At 43.8% G+C, this 10,347-nt stretch overlaps 1 protein-coding gene across 1 annotated transcript in view; it reads right to left on the reverse strand.

Moving 5' to 3' along the window:
* The window catches only part of itga10 (integrin, alpha 10), a 99,577-nt gene that overhangs the window by 41,501 nt on the left and 47,729 nt on the right, over nucleotides 1-10,347 (reverse strand). The window lies entirely within an intron of this gene.

The following is a 10,347-nucleotide window of genomic DNA, read 5'->3' on the forward strand; positions in this document are numbered from 1 at the left end:
TGGTCCTACCGACAGCTGCTATAAGCCAACCCTGGCGATAAGGTCTGAGTCGAAGAAATGCTTCTTTCCTGGCAAGAATTGCCCCTTTATACTGTAGGGCTCGTTTGTGTATTGTATGAAATCACGCCACATCATCGGCTGAGGACTGTGTGATGTCATCATATCTCCATATATGGAGACATAAGTTGCTCATGCCCAAATATGGGCTGGTGAGGTCAGACTTAGTGTGATGCGTAGGTTATCTCCATATATGGAGATTCAACTTCAATGAGTAACCATGGCAAACTGTCAACTGCCCGTATGTCTTGATAATTGGTAAAACAAACTTTTGGCCTATTTGAGATAAGCGACCAACGGTCGCTTATCTCCCGATTAGGGAGTCTTACTGGTCATGCAGATAGTTCCCCCTGTCTTCTCTGAAGGCAGGCCATCCTCTGCCTCCTCCGAGTGGTCTATGGAGCATCCAGAGTAGTATACGGGAATGTGAGGATACATCTCTCTGCTTCTCTGAAGAAGTTCACAGGTCTCCATCTGTTCCTTCAGTAAGGTCCTCCTTTCAGGCATGGCTTCGCTCAGTCTCTGCATGCGCTTACAGTCTGTGCATTTGACGAGGTGCTCTTCTGTTCTAAGAGGTGCTCTCATCAGAGATGTCATTATTTCTCTGAACCGTCTCATATCCTCTCCTGCAGAGGAGCCCTGACGTTGCCCGTCGCCTGACATTATGGATGGACAGTTGATTTAACTATTTCAATTATTTAATCTTAATGTCAGTTGGGCTAGTGTCATCTGAACATCTATACTGAGAATGCTGCTGCTTTTATACCTTCCTTTTGTGTTTTACTTCTGATGTCACGGTGACAATGTGTGATCTATGCCCAAATATGGAGTTCCGGGTCAGCCATGTCCATATATGGAGTCGATGCATGGTGTCCTCTGGTGTCCTGTGGTAACCATTGGCAGACATTTTCCAAAATGGCCACCACCTGGGGCTTATTGTAACAGTAACCCAGGCTCTAGATCACCTAGGATCTTCAATCCATTGGCTAATCCTGTACCACATGGACTGCTGGGCGAGCACTGATGCTTTGGCATGGGATCAACTCTGACCAAAAGAATGCACAGACCTGGTTGGTGGAGATGACTGATGGCTGACATCATAGATGTTTGACGTCATAGACTACATGAGACTGACACTATACTGTATGTCCATATATGGGCATCCCCATGATATGGGCTTAATATTGATGATATCAGGGATCTTCATATACGGGCAAAATAGGAACAAGGACAGAATTCATTTGCAAGTGTGATTATTGATGACATTAGGGATCTCCATATATGGGCATAAAAGGGATTGTCTGAGACCATGACATAGACATCATTCTCTATGATGTTTTATTCTATGTTTTGTTGTTTTATATTTGTATGCTAATTGTTGATCTTTGTGTACAGTATGTAATCTCGTCAGCTTTGCAAATGAGGGTGAACCCAAATGCTCTTTTCGAGAATAAATAAAGGTTTCAGTCAATCAATCAAATAGAAGTTGACTGGGACTTTAACCCCTTCGAAAGGCCTTTGCAGACCAGTGTTGTTTTTAACAGGTCTTTTGAATAAAATGTCATTTAGTTTTGGTCATAAATTAGTCACCTGAAAAGTTTTAGTTTTAGTCTAATTTTAGTCGACTAAATATCATGAGATTTTAGGCGACTAAATCTACAGTTGATTTAGTCAACTAAAATGTATTTTGGCAGGCCTCGATCGCATCGTAATTACACTTGGTTGCGTGCTGAAAATAACAGATCTACAAGCTCACAGCGCGTCGCCCTGCGTCGTGTTGTGAGCTTGTAGATCTGCTATTTTCAGCACGCAACACCTGAGAGCAACCAAACATAAAGTGACTCTCTTCAGGACCAGTCCCTCCCTAACGTTTTAGTCTAGTTTTTATTTTGTTGACGAAATTGTCAATATATTTAGTCTTAGTTTTAGTCATCATAGCTTACTTTTTGTTTAGTTTTTATTTAGTTTTCGTCAGTGAAAAGAACGCAGTCGACAAACATTTTTCATCATAGTTTTAGTCGACGAAATCAACACTGTTGCAGACAGGGTCCGATTCTCCAAGTGGAAAAATATAACCGGGTCCGAATAAGCGTCCACTAGTGCGCTGCTGTGTTTTATTGCGACCGTCAGGGAGCAGTTTACTATGAAAACCTCCACCGGCCGTCCGTCCGTCCGTCCGCCCGTCGGTCACACGTCACACGTCACACCTTTGCCCTGCTCATATCTCCGCATCAGTATGACATCACACCACATGTGTACACAAACCTTTGTGTACGTTGCTGTGGCAACAGTCTGTTGTTGCTGGTCTGTTAGTGTACGTTAGCAACCACCTTAGCAACCATGGTTTTACCCTAGCAACCAACTGTTTACCCTAGCAACCAACTGTTTACCATAGCAACCATGTTTTTTTACCCTAGCAACCAACTGTTTACCATAGCAACCAGATACGCAGAGCAGGGATCTCCATATATGGGCATAAACAGGTGACATCACACTGATGTCAGATACTCAGAGCAGGGATTTCTCCATAATATTTGGGCATAAAAGGGATTCTGTTAGGGATCTCCATATATGGGCATAAAAGGGATTCTGTTAGGGATCTCCATATATGGGCATACAAGGGATTCTGTTAGGGATCTCCATATATGGGCATAAAAGGGATTCTGTTAGGGATCTCCATATATGGGCATAAAAGTGATTCTGTTAGGGATCTCCATATATGGGCATAAAAGGGATTCTGTTAGGGATCTCCATATATGGGCATAAAAGGGATTCTGTTAGGGATCTCCATATATGGGCATAAAAGGGATTCTGTTAGCTGTTAGTGATCTCCATATATGGGCATAAAAGGGATGCTGTTAGGGATCTCCATATATGGGCATAAAAGGGATTCTGTTAGGGATCTCCATATATGGGCATGAAAGGGATTCTGTTAGGGATCTCCATATATGGGCATAAAAGGGATTGTATCCCAGATGATGCCCTGTTAGGAGATCCACACTAACAGAATCCATATATGGTCCTACCGACAGCTGCTATAAGCCAACCCTGGCGATAAGGTCTGAGTCGAAGAAATGCTTCTTTCCTGGCAAGAATTGCCCCTTTATACTGTAGGGCTCGTTTGTGTATTGTATGAAATCACGCCACATCATCGGCTGAGGACTGTGTGATGTCATCATATCTCCATATATGGAGACATAAGTTGCTCATGCCCAAATATGGGCTGGTGAGGTCAGACTTAGTGTGATGCGTAGGTTATCTCCATATATGGAGATTCAACTTCAATGAGTAACCATGGCAAACTGTCAACTGCCCGTATGTCTTGATAATTGGTAAAACAAACTTTTGGCCTATTTGTGGAGATAAGCGACCAACGGTCGCTTATCTCCCGATTAGGGAGTCTTACTGGTCATGCAGATAGTTCCCCCTGTCTTCTCTGAAGGCAGGCCATCCTCTGCCTCCTCCGAATGGTCTATGGAGCATCCAGAGTAGAATACGGGAATGTGAGGATACATCTCTCTGCTTCTCTGAAGAAGTTCACAGGTCTCCATCTGTTCCTTCAGTAAGGTCCTCCTTTCAGGCATGGCTTCGCTCAGTCTCTGCATGCGCTTACAGTCTGTGCATTTGACGAGGTGCTCTTCTGTTCTAAGAGGTGCTCTCATCAGAGATGTCATTATTTCTCTGAACCGTCTCATATCCTCTCCTGCAGAGGAGCCCTGACGTTGCCCGTCGCCTGACATTATGGATGGACAGTTGATTTAACTATTTCAATTATTTAATCTTAATGTCAGTTGGGCTAGTGTCATCTGAACATCTATACTGAGAATGCTGCTGCTTTTATACCTTCCTTTTGTGTTTTACTTCTGATGTCACGGTGACAATGTGTGATCTATGCCCAAATATGGAGTTCCGGGTCAGCCATGTCCATATATGGAGTCGATGCATGGTGTCCTCTGGTGTCCTGTGGTAACCATTGGCAGACATTTTCCAAAATGGGCACCACTTGGGGCTTATTTAACAGTAACTCTAGATCACCTAGGATCTTGAATCAAGTGGCTTATCCTGAATTTTCAAGGAACCATCCAAGCTGTACAGCAAGGATGGGAATCTGCTGACTTCAAAATGAGTATGTCGTGGGGCCGTAGAAAGGAACACTTGCTAATTAATTCAATCTTACCACATGGTCGTGTGAACATGGCCTGCACGCATCCGCCTGGGTGACAGCAGACTGCTGGGCGAGCACTGATGCTTTGGCATGGGATCAACTCTGACCAAAAGAATGCACAGACCTGGTTGGTGGAGATGACTGATGGCTGACATCATAGATGTTTGACGTCATAGACTACATGAGACGGACACAATACCGTATGTCCATATATGGGCCTCCCCATGATATGGGCTTAATATTGATGATATCAGGGATCTTCATATACGGGCATAATAGTAACAAGGACAGAATTCATTTGCAAGTGTGATTATTGATGACATTAGGGATCTCCATATATGGGCATAAAAGGGATTGTATGACGTTAGACGTCATTTATAAGTCTATGATGTCAGACAAGGACGGAATTCATTTGCAACATCATTGTGATGTCAGAACAGGTCAGCTATATATCCTTCTGCTGAGTTGGGCAAAGTTCACGCACTGTGACGCATGCACGCACGCACGCACAGGAAGTTTTTTATGGTAAACTATGTAACGTATCTTTTAGCAAAATACAAGGAATCGATTTCCGATGAAGCTGGTCGATTTGACATATGGCCCAAGTGCGTGCCACCAAAACTATGGGAGTAGCGCAGCAAATTAAAGTTTATCTAGGAAGGGAAAGATGGATTCCCAGATGGATGGAATAAAGTCAGACAAGAGGGGAAACCACACTAAATAGTGTCCTAAAAAACAGTAATTACTGTGATAAGAGTGATTGAAATAAATACATCTCCTCCAACTATTTTCAGATTCTAATGTATGTAGAAGAACTACACATTGTTTTGAAAGCTTAAAATCTGCCCTTTCATTATCTGCAAAGCTCACAACACTACGATTGTAGATCTACAACTTTTGGCAAAGAGGTTTTGTGTAGAGGGGAAAAAGCAGACTATGTACCTAGAGTGAAAGGTCATCAAAAAGTATTGATGGTTTCAAGTGGTTAAATACACATTAACTCACTCGATACCTACGCCGAGCTAGCTCGTCAAACTTGTGTGACTCGAAAATGTATTAAAAACAATGAAAAACTCTGGCACTGAGTATGGTGATAACGGGAACATCTCTGGAACTGAATGAGTTGTTTAACATGCATCCAACAGGGGGCACGGTGGCGCAGTGGTTAGCGTTTCGTCTCACAAGCTAGAAGGTCCTGGGTTCGATTCCCGCCGGGGGACGCTGTGGGTGCTGGGGGCGTGTTTCTCCCTCTGCGTCATCAGCACCCACACCCTAGGTGGGGTTGGCGATAGGGCCTTTCTGTGTGGAGTTTGCATGTTCTCCCCGTGTCTCCTAGGGTTGATACCCTCACAAAAACATGCAGTAATCCTGGTCTCAATAATGCCTCTCCCTGGCCAGCCGGGGCGCTTGATGGAGGGGGAAGGAACTGGTTGGAATAACGTGTTCCTTCCACGTGCTACGTCCATCCCGGGGAAATCCCCCATCAGGTGAAAAGAAACAACTTGGACTACTCATGCATTGAAGGAAGCATGAGGTCAGTCCGTTGTCTCCCCAGGCGCGGCAGAGGGAGAGCAGAGCCCAGGATTACATAGGCAATTGGCATTGGGTGAAAAAGGGTTGCAAAAATCGTGGGATAAAAATTATAAAAAAAACATGCATCCAACATACACAGATGATAGTGCTGTCAAACAAGTCTATGAAGCAGTCTATATGAAATCTATGAAAAAGATGCAACATAATTGAGAGCAGGGCAGGGGGTGGCTGCTTCAGCTCTTTCTTAGCTAAGGAGCTCCTTGGCCTGAAAAACGTTGAAGTTGATCTATTTCTATTACGTGGATTCCCAGGCATTTCCATGCCAAGGAAGCATTCTGGAAGTGCATGCGTGCAACGTTTCACATCAACAGAGACCAATAGAGAAGGAGATTAGCTGCTCACAGACACACAAACAGACGTACAGAGAGGGACAAAGACATAATCTCTGCACTTCCGGGCCGTGCTGACGTAGCGAAGATAAATATATAGTCTCTGTCGGGTGCAAACCTCATACTGTATGCCCAGACCTGGAATTATTTTATACTTTAGCCAAAAATAGCAGATGTTCTACAATACAAGCTCACAGCACGGCACTGAGAGTGTTTTTCTTTATTTATTTATTTTTTACAAAGCAAACTTTTGTAACTCAAATCTCTGCTTCTGGGGGTCCCTGGAACAACATATTTTGAGATGAGGGTCTGTGGCCAAATACATGGAATGTTGGGGGTCCTTGACATGAAAATGTGTGAGAACCACTGATTTAGAAGGATTTAGAAGACATAATTAAATGAATACATAAAAGGTCATTTGATTTAACATTTCTTTTTTAAGGGCACGGTGGCACAGTGGTTAGCGCTTCGCCTCACAGCTAGAAGGTCCTGGGTTCGATTCCCGCCGGGGGACACTGTGGGTGCTGGGGGCGTGTTCCTCCCTCCGCATCATCAGCGCCCACACTCTAAGTGGGGTTGGCGATAGGGCCTTTCTGTGTGGAGTTTGCATGTTCTCAAGTGAAAAGAAACAACTTGGACTACCCATGCATTGAAGGAAGCATGAGGTTTGTCCATTGTCGCGGCAGAGGGAGAGCAGAGCCCAGGATTACATAGGCAATTGGCACTGGGTGAAAATGGGTTACAAAATCGTGGGATAAAAATTTAAGTAAAAAAAAAAATATTGCTTTGTCATTATCGAATCCTACCCTGTAAAGGTATTTACACACAGGGGGGAATTAGCAATTAGCGAATTTGCTAATAATTTGCTTTGTTTTAAAACCTTATAAAGTTAATGCAAGCTTCCACACTGACCGCAAATCTCGAAAAGGCGAAAAAGTGTCTGTTATTTATTCGCTCTTGTTTCGAATTTAGCGAAACGTTCGCAGGCAAACTCCTCTCTCTCTCTCTCTGTATCAAAGCAAGCTCACTCTATCCTATTTAAAGAGAGAGAGAGAGAGAGAGAGAGAGAGAGAGAGAGAGAGAGAGAGAGAGAGAGAGAGAACATGGTCAAGGGACCATCCATTTGCATTGAGACCGAGGGGACCAAGTGTTTCTCCTTCTCCGTGTCGTCTCGTCTATGTGGCTGCTTGCTTGCTAGTCTTGCTGTAAGTGGTGGAAAAAGTACTTGAATTTCTTACTGGTAAAAGTATGGTTCATGTATGTTTTATTGTAATTTATATCTGCAAAAAGACTAACTAATGTTTCCAAATAAATAGCCGGGTAAAAATACAATAGAATCCGAAAAGTACTGGAAATTGGACTCAAGTACAAATACCTACAAGTAGGCTACAGTACTCGTAAATGTAGCCTACTTTTAATTACTTTATGCCACTGCTGCTGCTGTGGGTTGCCTGTCTGCTGGGGAACGGTGAACCCGTTGCTGTCCTCTCTGCTGTGATGTGATGTGATGGGTTGTGTGAGCCAGCCCCAAACAATGTGCACAACAGATCACTTAATTCAATTTGACGAATTGTACTGTACACGCATATTCGCGTCGCACTTTGGTGTGTATGGGAAAAGGCATAAGGTGAATACTTCACATATTCATGTTGCTTTTTCGCGACACTTCTCTAATTCGCAGATGAACTAAAAAGGTCCTTGGCTAAAAAGACGGCGCAGGAATGTGACGTCATAGGATTAATCCTTCTAGAGTCTCTCGACAACCTACTACAACCGTGATATATCCAACCCGGTACAGTAAATGGCAGTATGCCAGTGCAGGATTATGTGCCAGGAACACCAAGACCCCAAGACTATTCAAAAATGTTCAAAGATAGCAGATGTACAAGCTCTCGGCTTGGCACGAAGGCACCAACGAAAATAGGGCTCGAAGTCTCTGCTGTCAGGCAGAAACTGCTATGTCCAAAAAAATCTGGAAATAAAAAATTAAAAAATAAAAACGTGTTTTTAGAACAACACAATACTGCCTCATCAAAGTTGGTGTGTTGTTGACTTTGTCAGATAATTGAATGTGTCCTTATATAATCATCACTTCAGCCACATGCAGCTCAAGTGGAGTTGGGAGGTTTTTGACCATTAATGTGGAGTTATTTTCTTCCGTCCATGGCTGCCAGTTCCCACCTGATGTTGTGTGGGAGTCCAGACTGCTCCAGACCGTACTGAATAACTACCAGCTTGCATAACGTCTTCAGACCAGGACTCAAGTCTAAAATGTACAGGCCATCAGTGGATGTGTAGACTCCTGCTGAGAGGATGATACGATCTCCCACCATGCAACAGCACATACCATGCCTTGAACATGGGTCTTTCCCCTTGGGCTGAACCTTCTTCCAGGAGAAGGTCTCTGGACTGAATTTCCACAGATCATTGAAGGTCTGTTGCCAGTTTTTACCACAAAATACATACAGCTCTCCTTTGTAGGCAAAGGCTGAATGACTCCAGCGTCTTTTTGGAAGAAGCTGTCCAGAAGGCATGTTCAGCCAACGGTTGATCTCTGTGTCAAACACTCTGATAATGTTGTACTCTTTGTTGTCATTCCCTAGCCCCCCAAATACAAACATCTTTGTCCCAATGATTGTGGCAGAGTGACCGTTTGAAGCAGGTGGTGGAGTTAACATTCCTCTGGTCTTAATTGAAGTCCAGACCATTGTGGTCGTGTCCAACTTGTAGATGTCATTGGTGCGTCCAGTCATCTTGCTGGATCCTCCATGGATATACATGACCTTCCCCAAGACACAGGCTGAGTGGTTCCTCCTCCCCACTGGAACAGTCCCAGAAACCCTGGGTGCTGACCATCCGTGGGTGACGACATCAAATGCAGAAAGCACATCAAGCTCATAAACTTCATGACGATAGTTATACCCTCCCCAGATGTATACTGTACCTTCTACCAGCACAGCTGTGTGTCCCTCACGCATGGCGGGAACCTCAAGGCAACATTCTCCTCTTTGAGTTGTCACCGGGGGCAACTTCATCCAGAGCAAAGACACTGTGTTGAAGATGTGGACAGTAATCTGATCCCTGTACCATTCAGATACAGTACAGTATCCTCCAAAGGAATAAACCGTATGCTCCACTGCAACAGCAGCATGACCGGTTCCTCTTGGTCCTCCATTCAGATGTACAGTCCAGCGGAACATTTCTCTCACACCGTAGATCAAACAGGATTCGTCGAGTCTTGCTCTGTAAAAGAGTCCTATACACAGTACACACTCACCACTTATTGGTTCAGTGCCACAAATGTTTGACAAATCCACAATGCCGAGAAGTTGGTAGTTTAACCAATCACGAAAGCTGTTGACTTTTTTTTCCAATATAGCAGTTTGAACGGTAGCTCACTTGCAGCCCAGGTAGATTTACAGTGCTGCCAAAATATGTCCAGGGGGACGACGCTATAGAGAAGCAGGACTCGCTTGTAAATGTTGCGAAATGACAATGAATTTGAAGATTGGGTTTTAAAGGACACTGTCATGATGACCACATTGTGATGTTGTTGCACGGTGATGTCATACCAGTGGTGTAAACTAAGTAACTAAGCACATTTACTGAATTTCCCCCTTGGGATAATAAAGGTATCTATCTATATCTATCTATCTACATTTACTCATGAGGTACAAGAAGTACAAATTTAAAGGGGCCCCACCATGCTTTTCAAAATATATATTTTATATAAATATTGGTCCATAATACAGTTTTATACAGGTTTTAGCCTAAACAACCACTCGGATATTGAAATGTCATGTTCTGTCTGTCTCTAATGCCAAGCCGTTTAAACACATAACTATATACAGTAGCTATCTGACAACATATAAAGTCACCGTAAGTTATATTTACATAGCTGGTTTCTCCCCGACAGCAGAGCTATGGTTGCTGAGGTGTTGTGAGCTTGAATATCTGCTATTTTCGCTATACTTGTGTGTGATAGCAGGGCGTTCGCTTAGGGAAAGAAAAACAAGGGGAAACAAATATTTGGAGATACAAGGTTGTTCTGCCCAAATACGACGATATCCAAGCCACCTCATCTGTCTCTCTTGTTCCTTTGTTGACGTAGCATTGTGTGCTGCACAGTGCACACACATGTTATGGGGGGCGCGCGCGTGCGCACACATACACGCGCGCGCGTGCTCACGCACACACGCACAC

The sequence above is a fragment of the Nannobrachium achirus genome (assembly GCF_963921795.1).
Source record: "Nannobrachium achirus genome assembly, chromosome: 2".
Taxonomy (NCBI): Eukaryota; Metazoa; Chordata; class Actinopteri; order Myctophiformes; family Myctophidae; genus Nannobrachium; species Nannobrachium achirus.